At 25.1% G+C, this 19905-nt stretch overlaps 1 long non-coding RNA gene across 1 annotated transcript; it reads right to left on the bottom strand.

Annotated features, from left to right (window-relative positions):
- Nucleotides 1–5460: 5460 nt before the first annotated feature.
- On the bottom strand, nucleotides 5461–10041 carry LOC126549988 (uncharacterized). Its single transcript, XR_007604010.1, has 3 exons — nucleotides 9888–10041; nucleotides 8326–8688; nucleotides 5461–7632 (listed from the first exon to the last, which is right to left on the bottom strand). It is a non-coding gene; the product is annotated as an uncharacterized LOC126549988 (long non-coding RNA).
- Between the last annotated feature and the right edge of the window lie 9864 nt (nucleotides 10042–19905).

Below are 19905 nucleotides of genomic sequence, written 5' to 3'. Positions count from 1 at the left end.
AATAAAAAATAACAACAATAAGAATAATATTAAAGTCAGATTTAGGATTTTTTTTTGTAAACACAATTATTTCAAAATAATAATTGTTTTATTACAAATTAAAAATTAAACCAGTCTCAAGAAAAAATTCTAAATATTTAATATTAGTTATTAAATATATGTGCAGCTGATCATAACAACAAAACATTGTTTCAATATCCTTAATTTCACTGTATTTTTTATATAATTTGTCGTTAATTAAAGTGATATAAATATATAATTGGACATTTTTTTCTGCATATTTTCTTGTATTAATTTTATATTTATTTAAAGTTTAATTGTATTATACAATTAAAAACATGATAGTTTAATTTACCCATATAAATATTACAAATAATAATTATTTACTCCTAATAATATCTCTAAATAATTAACAATTATTTAAATTTAAAATTTTTTAATAATATAAAATACGCATTTGTAGTGTATGAATAGTTTTAACCACCGTTGTGTTGTATAGTTTATTGTCTTATAGATTAATATTAATCGAAATATTTTTAATACTTACAACCAATAGGATATTGACTAGTTAATACTTAATAGATAATAGAATTAAGTACCTTAGTCAAATGGCGCTAGTTTTTCCCAAAACCAAAGCTATACTAATTTCTCAGATGTTTCCGAATAAACACTACACGTTAAATTTGACATGGAACAAAGCAGTATATTATGATTGTCTTATTCCTAAAAAGAATAAAGCAAAATATGCTCAGTGTAGTGAAGAAAAATACAACTACCTAATACCTATCTAAAAAAGATCCTTTACCAGTAAGAAGAAAACACTTCCAAAACAAGTAACTAGGTACTATAGTAGGTACTATGTAAAGAATAAAATAACATCTAGCGATATCGATTTCAGGCTATACAATTTCATATAATAATATATACCGACGACTTAAGTACTTTAAAAGATAACTATCTCAAGTGTTTATACAAAAACCAAAGATAAACTATGAACAAGTAGGTAATGATATTTCAGTTACGTTAAATAAAAGTACCATAAATAATATCAAATTATTGTGACACAACCAATCTAGTTGTCTTATCTAGACAAACTAAAAAACAAACAGACTTGGTCTAAAAACATTAAACTGAAAAAATGAAATGAACAATGTTTTGCAAATCATAGAATAGAACACAAATGGATTAGTACGGCAAATACAAGTACTTGAAACATTCTACACACAGTGTAATATATTATAGTGATAACATCAAGTTGATATTATTTTGGAAATCCACTTTGCAACTTGAACCTACTTTAAAATTTGAAAATACTGATCATGCACGATTATACGATATCAAATCCTAGAGATTTACTTCAAAGTAATCATAATGTTATGATAAAGGATTCCAAAATCACTATAACTATTGACTCGAAAAAATAATCCACAAATTATTTATAAAAGCGAAAAGTCTCAGAGTTAATGAAGGAAAAATATCTCACCATTATATAATTTATTTTGTAGTGATTTTTAATATTATTATTATTATGTTGTATATTATTCTTTGTTATCGCCGTGTGTCGTGCATACCACGACGTCATTATTAACAATCTATTTTTAATTTTTTTTAATGTTCGATCTATTTATTTATTATATTATTTTGTGTACAATTTCGGCGTGCGTTGATCGACGATTCGATCCGACCACGACGACAAATGACAATGGAGATCGATTATAATTTATGTATATTTTATATGTATGTCTAGTGTCTAGTCTGTCTGCACTCTGCACCCACTCGCCGAGTTGGGTGCGTGGAATTAATATAAAATATATGGATGTGTTATACCTTATACGATTATGATTTTACTTTTCTTTTACAATTTAAACATTCTGACAATAAATTAAATGAGGTTAAAAAAAATTTTTAAATATATATATAATTATATTATAATTATTAATTACTATACCTATATAATATATATTATTTAATCAATTTATTGTCCACTTGTCTATATTGGGTAGTAGTAGATAAATTTAATATGAAAATCTTGAAAAAATGAAATTTTTTGATGTTTGATTTATTGTGGAAGATATTTTGGTTCTCGCATAATTGATGCGAAAGCAGTTTCCTCGGCGCCGTCGGTTTAAAGTCGATAGTGTTATTTTTACATGATACTATTATTATCTCATTAATTTTCATAGAGAAATCTAAAAATAAAACAAAATGTATTCATTTTTATTTTGTTATAGACCGAATTCCTTATCTCTCTATATCGAGACAGCGCAATATATTGTACTTGGCACAATTGCAGTGATCTATAATACGTAGTATTTCAAGTATTTGTAATCAATAGTAATAGTAAAAATAATGATAATTATTAATAACGTTTTTTTGGGTTCATTACACTGACAAATAATTCTTAAAAGCATTTTATTTAAATTATTTTTCCAAGTGTACATGGGGGCCATGGGGCATGTGGCCCGATTTAGTTAGGGCCCGGGATGCAATCGCATCCGGGCATCCCTTGCAAGTCCACAACTGGTTAAAATTGAAAAAAAAAAGATAAATTCTAAATAATATACTAATTGAAAATAAATATTGATCACCAGATACACGCTTTGATAAATGCACCGACCGACATCAATGCATATCTAATGTATATTTTACGTATAAAAGCTTTCCATACAACTAATTTTAAGAATATTTATAAATTGTTGGACTTATTTGTAATAATATATCTTTTAATTATATCAAAATCATATAATTTATAGAATTTACGTGAGATCACGTCACAGTAATTCTTATGATAAACTTATGTTATGTTATTAAAAAAATATATTTTTAATTCTAAATTAAAAGTTTGTTAAAACAAGAAAACAAACTCGAATTTCTTCAGACCTATAACGAAAAAATGAAACTTAACACATGTTGTAAAACTATAAGAAATCCAATAAATTGGTTGTGCTATTGAATAACTGACTATTAACCTTGTAAAATAGCAAAAATATCAATATACAAGACAATAGCACGTAGACATCGTAATAAAATGTATCCAATATAAATTAATACGAACTTGTAAAACAAAATCATAAAACATGAATAAAAATTAAAAGGACACAAGGCACCATATATATATAAAAAAAAAAAAAAATGTTTGATAAGACTATTTAGATTTTAGAGCCACATTACAAAAATGTTAAACAATAAATTAAATAGGTAAAACACTAATTATTCAAATAATGAATATGAGTGACTAATATTTGCAACTATGCTAACTTATTAATTACACTTACAAAAAATACTTTCCACTATTTCATAATTTGAAAAGAAATTTGTAAGTAATAGCCTAAATATTGACTTTAGAGTGCAGACCATTAATTCCGTTAGGTACATACAAGTTTGAAAGTATCGATTATTTATTACGTTGTATGATGTTGCCTGCAATTGCAGTTAAAATAAATTACTAAGATTTTTTTTGAACATGAGATAAGGCAGGTCTGAGACGAAATATCATTCAACTATAATACTAGACAACTAATCGTAGAGAACGTCAAATGTGTGAAGCCAGTTTACTTAGTTTAATGAAATAGTAGTTTATATTATATTATGATATACTTTATAATTAGCTTAAAATATTCTTTTTATATTTGATTCAATTCCTATGAACCTCTATGTATAGAGTATATAAGTAGTAATAGTGTATATGAGTAGATACTTAAAAATTATAATACAATTCAATCTTCCATGAATTTAACATGATTTGTACAATAATTATTTATTATATTTAAAATGGCATATTTAGTGATAGAGATGAGTTTTTATAGGAATACATCTTTTGTAAAGATTTTTTTACTGTTTTTTATAACATCAAAATAATATAAGGTACTAGAATAAAATTATTATAATAAAAATAGCATTAGGTAACCAATCGAAGACATATAAGATAAATAACCAACTTCCAGATACTTATATTACTAATAGCAGCTATTAAAATAAAAAATAAAAACACGATAAGATATTCGCGTAATTTTAATATTTTTCAAGTTAAAAGATGATTAAGTTGAACTTATTTAGACATAACGATAAAATAACCATAAAATTATAAAATAGTTAATATTTTTCTATTTTTTTTTTATTGAGATATAATAATTATAAAGAAATATATTTTATATTATTTTTATTGAAACAGACCAAATGAGCCTGCCTTATTAAAAGTTCACTGGTCACTTATAACAATAGATTAAGTCATTGATGACTTTTTATTTGAAAATTGTAAATTAATTTAAATATATTTAAATGTCTGAATTCCACTTATTGTATTTATAATTTTATCAAAATATTTATTCCTTCAATGAATATTTGACGAAAGTGCCCCAGTTAATTTTATCAAGGTAAGTGGGGAGTACCGTGTGACTGGTTGGTCACACGGTACCCCCGGGCTCATCAGTCATCACTAGACAGTCTCGCCCCCCCCCCCCCCCCGAGTCTGTCTGGCCAGTCTACGACTCTACGTCTACGTTTGTCTTTATACTCTTTAAGAACATCCGACACTCCAACGACCGACGTCCGACGTCGTACTCGTCACTCGTCAGTTCTCTGTCGTTACTCTTATTTTAATAAAAAAATTAGTTTTTTTCTATCGAGCTCTCCCACCGGTCGTCGGTGTTACGTCCATACCGTTAGTGAATATATCTAATTTTAATTAATTGATTTGATGTGTTCGTTTCTTGATCCTGTTCAACTAGAACCATCCCGAAGCACAGATTACAGCCAGCTAACAGTGTGTTTTTTGATTAAATATATATCGCGCTAAAGACAAAGTTCTTTATGTTGTGAAAAAAAAATCACTGATAAATAATATATTGAAAAAAAATCAAATCCTAAACATTTTCTTTGAATAAAAATGGATCTGGATTAAATACACTACAGTATATTAAATATACACACAGTAAATACTAAATAATATATTGAAATAAACTCAAATCTTAACCATTTTCTTTGAATAAAAATGGATCTAGGTTAAATATACACATAGTAAAATAAATACTAGGTAACATGCACAAGATGTGAATTTTCATACAGCGATATTAATAATCTTGGTGTGGTTTAATATGACTAATGACATATTATTAGGTTACTGAAGGTCAAAAGCTATATAAATAAAAATAGCAGTAGTAATGGATTTATTATGATGATACAATTTTAAATCAGTATTTGTTTATTAATTTTGAGTTGTATGTTTAAAATTCAACTATTTTAACATATTTCCCGAGAACATACAATTTACAACGTACGATATGTTACAGAATATTGAAATAAATATTATATAATGCTATTTAATATGTTACATATTATCATTTTTTGAATACAAAAAAATATATTTACTATTGACAAATATTTTATATTTTAAGAAGTGTAAATAAATATGATTTACAGAATATTTTTACTTTTTAGTCAATTTGATAATTTTGTTCCATTGTACATTTCGATGATACTGCCATAATATATTTTATGTAACTGTGTTTTCATTCGGAGCAATATAAAATTAAATCGATCCATTTTCGTGAAATATTTATTTTACTAAGCCGCAATTCGACGATAGGTAGATGTCACCGTCCTCCGTATCCATTACGTCTAAACCGGATCATACAGAAATATCATTCCCTGTTGGGTATTATGTAAATTCAATTGCCATGCGAATTGAATTTACGATCGTAACCATTTCTTGTACACGATACGATTCGGATGTAGGTACCAATAATTGGCAAATAGCCCGATTTTGAGTTATAATATATTATCCATACAAACAGCGTTGTCGTCTTGAAATTAGTGATATCATTAAATTATATTATATTTTAAATATACGTATGCATTAACTAATGCTCGATGTTTTCATTTCTTTATAATACAATTCAGAAAAATCACTGTTTGCGCGTGTGTAACTTAACCAAAATCAGTGCATAGTCGTCGTCATAAGTTAACAAACAACAGCTGTTACATACATTTTGACACGGCCTGTGTATACTAGTGTACACGACTAGTTATTATACGTCACTTACAGTAATACGGTACGTCAAGATGTTCACCGTGATATTAGATGAAAAGGGTTGGTACAAAGTTTAAAACGTAAATATAATATATTAAGATTAATTTAAAAATCAAAATCAAAAAAAAAAAATGTTTTAAAATAAAAATATATACTAATTATCTCACGAAAATTATAAACGTTTCACGAGGACAACGTGAATATAAAAATAATATTATACAACCAAGGTATTTTTTTTTTTGACTTTTTAAAGAAAAATAGTAGCACAGGCGCACAGCTATTTTATTTGCCTCTAACGGCTCTAACAGAAAAAAACCAACAGCTAAACATTCTTAATTTTTTGGATGAACTGAATACATTCGACCTAGTGCATCAGTAGAACGTAAGCTTTAATACGTAGCTAAAACTAAAAACTAGCTAACAGTTTTAACAGTGAATTTTAGAAACATATATTTATCACAGTGTTCTAAAGAGTTGAGAGCTGTATCAGGGATATCATTATTTTTTCCAATGTTCATTTCACAAAACCATTTCTCCTTGCAACTGTCTAATAAATACTTCTCTATTTGTAAACACGTCATTTAATCAATATATATTTAAGAACTGATTCCAAGTAGATTCAAATATTTGTACTGAGTTTTCTTGTATTTTAGAAATTAATATTTTCGGCACAAATATTCCTAAATTATACAAACCCAATGTTTCTTCTGTATATCTGGATTTCATACCATCAACCATGATATCTAAAAACGGAATGTACATTGTTACACGGAAATAGTATTCTACATTGTTAGTCTCTGGATTTTATCCGTGATGATTTTTTGATATTGTTCTAGGCTTTTTACAGTAATCTTTAATTTTTCTATTTTTTCAACAGCTTTCAACTACAGATTCTTAAACTTCTTTTTTCTGTCCAATATAAGTTTATTTAAAATGTCTGTAGTCTTATTTATGCAGTTAATTCCAAACTGTTTATAAGTTTTTTTTCTGTCACTACGAGATTGTGTAATCAAAATATATGTGAAGCAATATGTAGAATGATAACGAATTCGCAGTCTATTAATTGAGTTAAATAAAACTAGTTAAATAAATAAAAACCTAACTATGGCTTTACTAGATGACTCTCATCCAAATTGGTTATTTTTTGAAGAGAATTCATAATTTCTGAAATTCCAGTTAAAAATTATGTCACTGCTGTATGCCTTTCAATTCATCTAATTTCAAAAAAAGAGTGTAGTGAAAAATGTAGAACAGACTATAGAATATAAATTTTATTTTGAACTTACATGAAAAAATGAAATAATTTTTTTAATTTGTCCGTAACTATTCCAGATGGACTAAATTTGACAACCTTTGGAAATTGTAGTATTCAAGCTATGGTAAAAACACGGACATCTTACAGCACTGTTTATCTTTTCTAATATATAGTTTTTACTGCACCATCACTTTTGAAGCCATCACACCAAAACCGTCTGTAGCAACACCAACGCAGTTATTCAAATCCAAATTGAAGTTGTCCATTAGCTTTAAAACGGTTTCTCCAAATATTTTACCATTTAATTTTGGTTCTATTTCTGAATTTTTGAAATTATAATTATGTGGGTCTATAAAATCAAGGAAATCTTCTTGAAAAGTATAAACTGTATTAATATGCCGTACCACTAAGCATAGTTAAGATATATATGACATATCGGTTGTATCGTCGAACATAATTCTATAATAAGGAAGCCGCTTTACTTTGTTCATAATATTAACGATAATTAATTTACTACAGATGGATATAATTTCATTTTGCGTAGTTTTACTAATATTTGGAACTTGTATTTTTTAAATGTTCTGCTACTTCTCTTTATCAGCAGACTCTATTTAAAATTTTAATATTTCTCGAAAATTTCCTTCATTCAAATTGGAAGATACTAATTCGTTATTTCTAAACAAAGGTCTGTCATCCCAATAATCTCTCAAAGGTATATTCTGGCGAGCTGAAAATAATACCGACTCAATAATGAGGCACAACCTATTTCTATTTTCTGTCATTTGTTTCACATGGTTAGAATCTATCTGCCCAATAACTTCGAGAGAAGTTTTTTCGTATATTTTTATAAAATCCTGCTCTTACAAAACTGATTCAATATGATATTTAGTTGTTTCATGGGAGTGAAGATCTCTCGTATTTCCCATCAGATGTTTAAAACTTTTTAATGGTTTATTTATTACGTAGTAAAAAACCAATAGTCATAATTTTTTTATTTTAGTACAAACCAGAGTAAAAATGTAAAATAAAGTAAAATATTTACAATAAAGTCCTTTTTGGCTTTTTGAATATACAAGCCATGGGGATATAAATCCAAATTTTTTGTTAAGCGACTACAGTTGACGACGATCAGCGTCGTTCCGCGAGACCAAAGCAGCCGGGCGCTCGCCGATCCGCCACAGTGGTTAGCGACACCCGCGAATCTCGTTGCCGCGCCTCGGGTGACTGGAGAATGTGTTCAGATGACATACCAGGCCGTGCTCTTTCTCGTATCACCCCCTCGTGTCCGTCGTCTTGTCCATATTATGAATTATTTTGATTAAATTTGGTTGTTAAATTTCTTGTTTTTCCAGTTGTCTATCTATAACTCCAATCGTATACTCTTGTCTACCTTTTTCGAGTTGTGCTAATAGGAATTTTTTTTCTTCATCAATTTGAATAATTTTTAAAGCATTTAAATGAGCAATATCAAATAAATCAGTTAATTGATATTTAAATATTTTTTATTTTTTTATTTAAGGTTGGGACTTTCGTAATATTCCTTTTTGTAAAGCATGCCAATTCCTATACGCCTTTTCTATTTTATTTTTAATATAATAGTCGTTGGTGGTGGGTATCCTAGTACATTTCCAAATATATAATAATTCTTTAACGACTGAAGATTCATTAACTGTTTTTTTTTCACTATACATTGAAAAGAAGAGTCTACGAAAAATATCTCTATTTGAAGGTACTTCACTACCATTCATGTGTTCTAAAGGCTTTAATTAACCAAATTTTAGTGATTTGACGAGTCGTAAAAATGTTTCTAAATGTATATTATATTTAAACGTTAATTTTTTTATAATTAACAGCAATTTAGTAAAATTGAATAATTGAATAGGTAGTGAATATACTGTAAGAGTCGAGGACTCCTTGATAGCCGATTATTGTAAGACATAATAAAGAATCAAAAATAGTTTAAATAACCGACTGCCGATAGTGGTATATGGCATAATATTATAATAATTGATGCAAATAATATAAAAACAGAACAATACGGTCTATCCGTCACCGAAGTCGAGTCACCTCACACACACACGCAATAGATACATATAAATTATAATAATTTAATAATAATACAATACGGACGGATAGTGTTACGTCACAAATGTTATAAATTCTTATCAAATGTCCCAATTGGATCCAAACAAGTATTTCGTATTATATGAAAAACATATACTTTTAGAAAATTTGAACAAAATTTTAGTTTAAACTTTCAATTTACGCGATTTTTCATTAAACTAACTATGCACAGTGCATTAGTACACATAAACCTTAAGAATTAAACAATTCTACTTAAACAACGTGTAAAATGTTAATTTTAAGCGATATTATTACATTGTAATAGCTCCAACGGATCCATTGATAAGATGTGTACGTATGATAAGAACAGGTATGACGTAAGCACTATCCGTCCGTATATAATATATTATACTGTAGATGTGGGATCGCTTGATCGTCGATGCGATAAGTACGAGACGACAGCCGAATAGCGTCCAACAGCCGTACATAAAAAAATACTAAAATAATAATAATCGGAATAAAATAATAATAAAATCATACAATACTTATTACGTATTGTACTCAATGTATTTGGTCATTTCTTCACGAGTACCGTTCAATAAATAAAACACATAGTTTAGCGCACATCAGTATAATTATTAGTATAAAAAAATAATTTTTTCACATAGAGTATTTACTAAATAGCCATTAGTAACACAGGATATTCAGCTAATATTATATAATAATATATTTTACTATTAACACCGTGGATACTTAAATTAAATTATAATAATGATTTGAATTTTAAAAACACATATTTTATAACGACTATTCATCTACTATTTTGTTAAATTTAATCAGAGTTAGTTACGTATCATATTTTTTGAAATTGATTGATGGAAATTTGGTAAATGTGAATCTATAATATATCCATGTCAATACTTACTCGATGAAGTTTAAACTTTTTGATTATAAGACAGTACCTCTATTAAACCGTATTAATTTATCGTAATTTATTACGGTACACGTTTTGGCATGTTTCAAACCATATTTTCAAACGTATCTTCCATGAAGTACAGACAATTTATCGGTGGAGAGTTAAAAAAAAAAAAAAAAAAAATATCAATGTAATATAATGAAATATAATTAACCAAAATGTCAGAATAATAAAGTTATCTCTTACTTTTAGTAGGCACATATTTAATTTCGTATCATGCAATAATTATTCGATCAGACTATACCTAATATATAATAATTTGTACGGTTATAACTCATGTCATACGTATATTACATTTCGATAGTAAAATTAAAATCATAAATATTTCACCAATACTTATGGAAATTATTTATGATGTTATTTTATAAAACATAAATTAATAATATATATCAGATACACAAATTCAATTAACTTTGATAGAGTTTTAATTTGTAAAGTTTTTGCTTTAGCTAACTTTCATTAAGGAACAATGATTTATCTAACTATAACTAACTTAATCAATCGACAATTATTTTACACGATAATATTGCGATACTTATACTTGATAAAAGCTGATTACCTACTATGAGTCGGAGGAGAAGGGGTACCGACAGAGGCCATAGATAAGGTTAGATGAGGTTATAGGCATAGGTTTTCCTAAATAAACAATATTTCTATAAGATCTATATTTTGCTATAAAAACACATTAATTTGTTTAGTTACTTTTGTAGAAGCTTAAATAATCTTCCATTAGAGAAATAAATATTATTGATAATATTATTATACAATAATATGTTTGTATTCTATTTATATGATGATATTTTAAAATAGAGTCATTGACATAGCTTCAATCTGGTAAATATGTAGATTCTATGCCAATAACAAGAGTATTTAAATTGATAGAAAGTTAGGATTGACACTACACAGGAAATAAAGGATATAATATCGAGGCATTTGTGTAAGATTAAAAATATATATTATTATTTTAATACAGACAAATTTTTCTTGATGAATAAATTGAGATGTACAAGTGACATTTTTTATCTTCAGCAGTTTTATTACTTAGATAACTTTCCATTTTTTATCCAGATAAAAAAAAATATGACTAAATATCTACCAGATTTATCTAAAAAATAGTACAACAAACTTTAGGTAAAGAATACATTTTCATTCCAATATTTTTAATTTAGTAGAAAATATGTTGAGTAGTATAATTATAAAACATTATTCATTGAAAACTAATATTTAATAACCTAAGTAGATGATTATTCAGTCAAGAATATATTTTCTTATAATGTGCCTATCCATTCTTATAAGTTTTGAAACATTATAAGACTAACTCACGGGGAACTTTGTATTACATTTCCAAGTATTTTGACTTAGTCAAAAAATTTTTATCGATATTTATAAAAAAAAAAATTATCAAAAACGAATATTACAAATACTGATTAATAGCATTAAAATAAGTGAAATATTTTGAAAATTAAATTATGTAATGTCAATCTAAATAAATAGTAACATTTTAAAGTATCTACTACCTATACTTTTTAAATAATAACAAATAATTAAAACCATTTGAGGATAAATCATTATTATTACGCAATTCCGAAACAATTTAAAATTCAAACGCTCATAACATTTTTTCTATAATGATGCTTCTAGATTTCTCTAGGGCTATATTTTAAAAGAAAACTTATAGAAAACTTTTTGTTGGATTTTTTAACCTTAGATATAAATAATAATTTTACGAATTTTCAGCTACAAAATTTATTTGCAAATTTTCGCGATTTTCATATATTTCGTGAAAATTTGAACTTAAAAGGTTTATAAAAAAAATAAAAATGTGACTAATGACTTTTGATTTTTTTTAACTACAATAAGAACAACCAATAAGAAACCTTGTATTAAACTATCAACTTTCAAGCTTTTTTGGTCTTTTAAAAAATTTTTGTCGACATTTCAAAAAAAAAAAAAAATCGAAAATTTAAGTTGTATATAAATAGCTCAAAAAAGTCAGACTATTTTAAAATATTAAAAGTGTATACATAACACTAATACACACACACACACAAATAAATTCACTACACCATTCAGAGTTTAATAGCTCTTTATGTATTTTGCAAGTTACGTTAAAAAAAAAAAAAAAATCATTTTTTTTACGTGCATTTGAAGTTACAAACTACATGCTTTTAAAATATACAAAATTTATAGATTCTTAAAAATAATTAAAACGATTACAAATCCTTTTTAACATTATTAACTCTTGGTAAAATTGAGTTCCATACCACGTTCAAATCGCCAGGTTTTTTTAAGCTTCAAATGAAGTTGTCAATCATCATTTTGAATTGTTGGAATTTTATTAAGATATTAGCTGATATCTTCCAATGCTATCAATATCTCATTATACCCAATTCGCAATGATTTTATGGCATTTGCATTAGCTGACCATGAAATTTATAATGTCAACTTGAACGTAAAATAACATTTATTTGAATTTAAACATTCCCACAAAATGTTGTTTATCATTTTTTATTTGACTTTTTAGTAGATAGCATCATTGATATTATACTAATATCAAATATGATATCATATTATAATACTATTATCTTAATATCACGATTTTAGGTAATAAATAATATAATATTTTAGTTTATGTCTTAATATTAATAATAATACAATCTAATTATAATGGCATAATAAAAATCATTTATACTATTACAAATTAAAATTAATTAATATTACACTTTTGAAACTTTTGGTTGCTGGTAGATAACTAAACATAATGATAATATAAAACTACAATACTATTGCTTGTTTAAATAATACAATACAATTATGTGGAAAGATTAACGATATCTACCGAATTGTTTTCTTTTTAGTACTTATAATTTTGAACACTAGTCTTCGTTGTGGTTCATACGATTTTCCGCTTTTCATTCAAACAATGATATTGCCCGTCTACTAGATGGCACTTTATATATTTTTATTTTTATGAAACATCTAATTTATCAAATTTGTTGTGAACAATTTATTCATTTAATATACAATTAAGTATGCTATAAACTAATACATTTTTAACATATTATTTTATTTAAAATCATATAAATTATTCACTATGATATTATATATCATCGAACAAAATAAATTATAATTAAAAATAATAAAAATGTAAAAAATATTTTTAAGATAATAATAGCAGAAATAACATTAGAAGAAAGATGGAATAATGAAACTCAAATTTTATAGTATAGTATTTATTTTTGTAATATATAAAACATCAAAAAAGTGTAAATTTTTCAATTTAATAAATATTTAATTCATATATAATAGGTACTTATGTTTTTATTTAATAACTACATTAATATATTTAATGACTACGTTATTAGTTGTGTTAAAAATTCCAATGATTACAATCATTTTTGTTTATTATCTTTAAAAACATCAACAATACAATTTTAAGTTTAAAATTGTACAATTACAGTAGAAGTTTTACAATTTTAAAATGACAACATAATTTTAGTTAGGTTATCTTTTTTTTCTTAATTATTAAATTTGATTATAATATAATAAGTGTCTTTTAAAAGTTTAATAATATTTGTAGTGTTTTCTTTGTTTGGACCAAATTCTATGTCTATGTTATGTTTTCTGACGCCTTTAATATTCTGGTAGCATATCAGCTTATATTATATAATATATTTTACTATTAGGTTAACACCGTGGATACTTTGATTAAACTATAATAATGATGTGACTTTTAAAAACACAAATTTTATAACGACTATTGACTATTAATCTACTATTTTATTAAATTTAATTAGAGTTACGTATCATATTTTTCGAAACTGATTGATGGATATTTGGTAAACGTGAATCTACAATATATCTATGTCAATACTTATTACTTACACGATGAAGTTGTAACTTTTTGATTATAAGACAGTACCTCTATTAAACCGTATTAATTCATCGTAATTTATTACGGTACACGTTTTGGCATGTTTCAAACCATATTTTCCATCGAATCCTAATCTACCATAAAGTACAGACAATTTATTGGTGAAGAGTTAAAATATATATATATATATTAATATATTAATGTAATATGATAAAATTTAATTAACTAAAATTTCAAAATAAAAAAGTAATCTCTTACTTTTAGTAGGCATATATTTAAATTCGTATCATACAATAATTGTAATAACTACATGCAATAATTTGTACAGTAGTTATGACTCTGTCATACGTATATTACCTTTCGATAGTAAAATTAAAATCATAAATATTTCACCAATACTTATGGAAATTATTTATGATGCTATTATATAAATCATAAATTAATAATATATATCAGATACACAAATTCAATTAACTTTGATAGAGCTTTAATTTGTAAAGTTTTTGCTTTAACTAACTTTCATTTAAGAACAGTGATTTATCTAACTATGACAAACTTAATTAATTCACAATTCTTTTACAAAATAATATTTCGATACTTATACTTGGTAAAAACTGATTACCTACTATGAGTCGGAGGAGGAGGGGTACCGACAGAGGCCATAGACAAAAAATGATAAAGTTTTTCTATGCCAACAATTGTATTAGCAATCAGCATCTATCAATCATCGTACTATGTAGACTATATAAATTATAAACAATATTTTCCATAAGATCTATATTTTGCTATATAAATACATTGATTAGTTTAGTTCATTTTGTAGAAGCTTAATTAATCTTCCATTTGAGAAAGAAAAACATTGGTAATATTATACAATATGTTTGTTTGTATTTTATTTATGTGAAAATGTTTTTAAAACCGTGTACTATAAAAAAAAAATATGACTACATATCTACTAGATTTATCTAAAAAATAGTACAACAAATTTTATGTACAGAATAAAATTATATTTCAATATTTTTAATTTAGTAGAAAATATATTGAGTAGTATAATTTATCATAAGCTAATATTTAATAAATTAAATTGAAGAAGTTATAAAAATAATAAAAATAAAATTTTTTATAGGATATGATGTTTGATTTTTTAATATTCTGAGTTTTTGTTAGTTAATTCTGCCACAATTTGTATTTTAATTTAAATGAAATATTTTGATCAAAAAATGAAAAAGATATAAGAATGTCAGATAAATACCATTGACGTCTCTTATAGCATAGCTTTAGCAATAATTAGAATAGGAATTTTGTTTTGCATTTCTTGATTTTTCACGATTGATTATTGATTTTTCAGTGGGCTATCTTTGATTCTAATCGTAAACTCGTATATACCTTTATCACGTTGTCGTAGCAGCAAGTGTTTGTCTCACCCAATTTTAATTATGTTTAAGAGGGCATTTGAATGTGCAATATAAAATAAATTGTTTAACTGGTCTTAAAATGCCTTTTCTTTTAGTATTTTCGGTCGGGACATTTGTCATTTCCCTTTCTCCAAAGCACGCCAATTTCTATACGCTTATTCGATCTTAGGTTTAACATGATAGTCGTTTTGAGTCGGTATCCTCGCACATTTCACATTTCACAGCCTTTTTTTTGTTAAAATCGCTGAAGAGTCTTTGACCATTTTCTTTTCACTATGCATTACAAAAAACAGTCTTCGCAAGATATCTTCATTTGAAGGTAGTTTACTATCGGTCTGCATGTGTTCCAAAGGCTGCTTCCCAATTAACCATATTTCGTGATTTATCCAGTCGTCATAATGTATCAAATTGTATGTTATATAATATTTTAAACGTTAATTATAGTAAATATTTATTCAGTAAAATTCAATAATTGAATATTTAGTGAATATATTTATTGTACTTACAGTAGTGTTTTTTGTATCTTCACGAGTGCGCTTCAATAAATAAAACCTATAGTATAGCGCACATCAGTGTAATTATTAATGTAAAAAAAAATAATATTTTCATATAAAGTATTTACTACACAGCCTTCAGTAATTTAAATATAACAATGATGATTTAACGCTCGGCCCATGGATTAATATTAATTCGTGGCTCGGCCACAGATATATATAACAACTAGATAGCCGACTCCATGTACAAAAATATTATTGAATTATGATGCCCAACGCCATTTGTCACTTAGGCAATGTTTACAATTTTTTATAATTTTTTAATCGTTTTGATACTATGCATTGTGAATTCATGAACCCAATACAATAATAATAATATAATATATATTACCGACCAAATGTAAACTCTTACACAAATAACTTTTTTACCTAAAAATCAAAGATACTGTAATTTCCTACATAGACATTTTCCCCTTAAAAAAATAGGGTCATCTTACTTAAATTCACGGTTTTAAGTTAAATAGATCAAAAAACTAAAAATGATCATTACTTGAAAATAATAAATATATGATATATATAACATACAAATACCTTAATTCGTGAACGTTTTGAAAGATGTACAGACCGAGACATATATTAAAATTATATATATATTATTATATAACATAAATACACAACGCAGACAGACAAAAACTATTTCAAAATATCAATTTATACTTACTCAAATTAATAAGTATATATGAGGATAGAGTTTATCTCCAAAGTATGCCACAAAAATAAACGTAAATAATTATGACTATTGTTTTATTAAATTTTTTATTTTTTTTTTTTTTTAAATGTTTTGTTCTAAGTTTAAACGATTATGACTGTTTTATTATTTTTTTCAAACAATTTTTGTTTTATGTATTAAAATATCGCAAGACTGATACTTTTTTACAGTAATACGAGCGGTATTAATTTTTATTTTAGTCTTTTTTTATCATATTTTTTAGGAGTTAACACTATGTCTATGTAGGAGATTACACTACATATGTAGAACTTTACCATTCCCTATATTACCTACCCGTATTTTAATATTTCATATACCTGAATACCAATATTAGTAATCATTGTCCAAGTTGTCTATGGCTTCTAGTATTATTTTTAAGAAGACGGTTGGCTATCTAGTTATTATATTATATATTATTATTGAAATTTCCTCTGACTTTAAAACGAGCCGTCGTACTTACTATTCATTTATTTTTATTAATGTTTTAAGCCTAACAAAAAAAATATAAATTTTGAGTCTCCCATATTAAAATAACATAATATTAGGTACTCAATTTTTTACAACGTCTTAATTAATTTTTAAAATTTTAAAAAGGATTCGATGAAGCAGATATACTAGTATTGGTTGATATAATTAATGTATACATAACATGCTGCTTACTTACTAACAATATTACCATTTACCGTTTACTCAGATATTATTTAATTTAATTTTAGATATATTTTTCAGTCTTACATATTTTTTAATATTTAGTAACTAAAATATAAGTATTTTTAATTTACACAGTTTTATGAAAAATATTTTATTATGCTATTCAATAATAGGAATTCGATAGCTCTAATCTATATAGGTAATTTAATAGAAATGTTATTTATAACTTAGGTATTCATTATTATTCCGTTTTCCGCTACAGTTCTTAGGTACCAGACACTAATTATTCAAAAGTCAATATCTTACAGGTTACAACTTACAAGTATGTATAATGTAGAAAATATGTTGAGTGGTATAATTTATCGTAAGCTAATATTTAATGAATTAAATTGAAGAAGTTATAGAAATTATAAAAATAATAATAAAAAAAAGGGTGGACAAGTAGGACCTAGGACATAGAGTAGGTTACTATGACTGGCGTGTTAAATTTAAATGCAATTATAGGTATAATTATATGTAAGAAATTATGTATTTTGTAATTATAATGTATAATGTATAATGTATGTATAATGTAATTGTAATGTTTAAAAAAAATCATTTTTTTTACATGCATTTGAAGTTAAAAACATGTTTTTTAAATATACAAAGTTTATAAATTCTTAATAGTAATAAAAACGTTTATAAATCCTTTTTAACACTATGAACTCTTGGTAAAATTGAGTTCCATACTACGTTCAAAACACGAGGTTTTTTTAAGCTTCGAATGAAGTTGTCAATCACCATTTTGAATTGTTGGAATTTAATTTATATATTAGCTGATATCTTCCAATGCTATCAATATATCATTATATCCAACCCACAATGATTTTATGGCGTTAGCATTAGTTGACCATCAAATTCGTGATGTCGACTTTTACGTTAAATAATATTTATTTTAATTTTGAGTAGATAGCATCATTGATAATATACTAATATCAAATATGATATCATATAATTTAATAAAATTAATATTTTAGTTGAAGTCTTGTTATTAATAATGATAAAATCGTATTATAAATTATATAGTATATACCTAATATTATAATAATTAATAATATTACAAATTAAAATTAATTAATATTAAATTTTAAAATCTTTTAGTAGATAATTAAACATAATATAATAAAACTACTATAATATTGCTTGTTTAAATACAATACAATACAATTATGTGGAAAGATTAACGATATCTACCGAATTGTTTTCTTCTTAGTACTTATAATTTTGAACACTAGTCTTCGTTATGGTTCATACCGTTTTCCGATTTTCATTCAAACAAGCAATATATTGTCCGTCTGATGGCACTATATATATTTTTATTTTTATAAAACATCTAATTTATCAAATGTGTTGTGAACAATTTATTCATTTAATGTACAGTATGCTATAAACTAATAAATTTTTAACCTATTATTTTATTTAAAATCATATAAATTATTCACTATAATATTATGTATTTATATTAGTTGATTGAAAACTATCATAAAACAAAACAAATTATAATTAAAAATAATGAAAATGTGTATAAAAAATATTTTTTAAATAATAATAGCAAAAATAACATTAGAAGAATGATGTAATAATGAAACGCAAATTTTATCTTTTTTTTTCTTCAATTTTTAAAGTATGACATCTATTTTAATACCTATATAAAATATCAAAAAAGTATAACTTTTCCAATTTAATAAATATTTAATTCATATATAGGTAATTATGTTTTTCAAACATCACTAATGTCCATAAATATAAAAAAATCCTTCTAAATTTAATAAATAGCTAAAAACTTGAGGTGAAAAATATATGTGCTGTATAACATATAGCACTACCTACCAAAATGATATTTCTTGAATACAATGATTTAATATTACTTTAAAATATATATGAGGTACCTAATATGTATAATATTGTGATAGGTACTTATATCACTATTATCAATATTCTCTTTACCGGTGTGAGTGATAGTTCGTAAATTATTTCAATATAAAATTCAAATTTTAATAATTATATATTTCAAATAAACGATTAAAAATTTATGAAACTATTGAGTTGATTATTAATTATAATATTATTATCTTAGAAGGTAAGATAAGGTATAATAATATTAGATTTTTTCTCTTGTAATTACCTATAATTCTTTTAAATTGTATTGTCTCCAAAATGGTTAATCGAAAATAATATGTTCTTTGCAAATCTTGATATTTGAGTTTAAGTATTGATTTCTTACCTATGTCATGAAATATATTCAAATACATTAAATTGAATTTTTGGCGTGTAAAAAAGTTATTGTTAAATGGATAAATAATATATTAAAATCACGAATTTAAACTATTTGAAAATATT

Source organism: Aphis gossypii, chromosome 2, assembly GCF_020184175.1.
Source record: "Aphis gossypii isolate Hap1 chromosome 2, ASM2018417v2, whole genome shotgun sequence".
NCBI lineage: Eukaryota > Metazoa > Arthropoda > Insecta > Hemiptera > Aphididae > Aphis > Aphis gossypii.
Note: the sequence above shows the minus strand (reverse complement) of the source record. Positions and strands in the feature narration are given on the sequence as shown.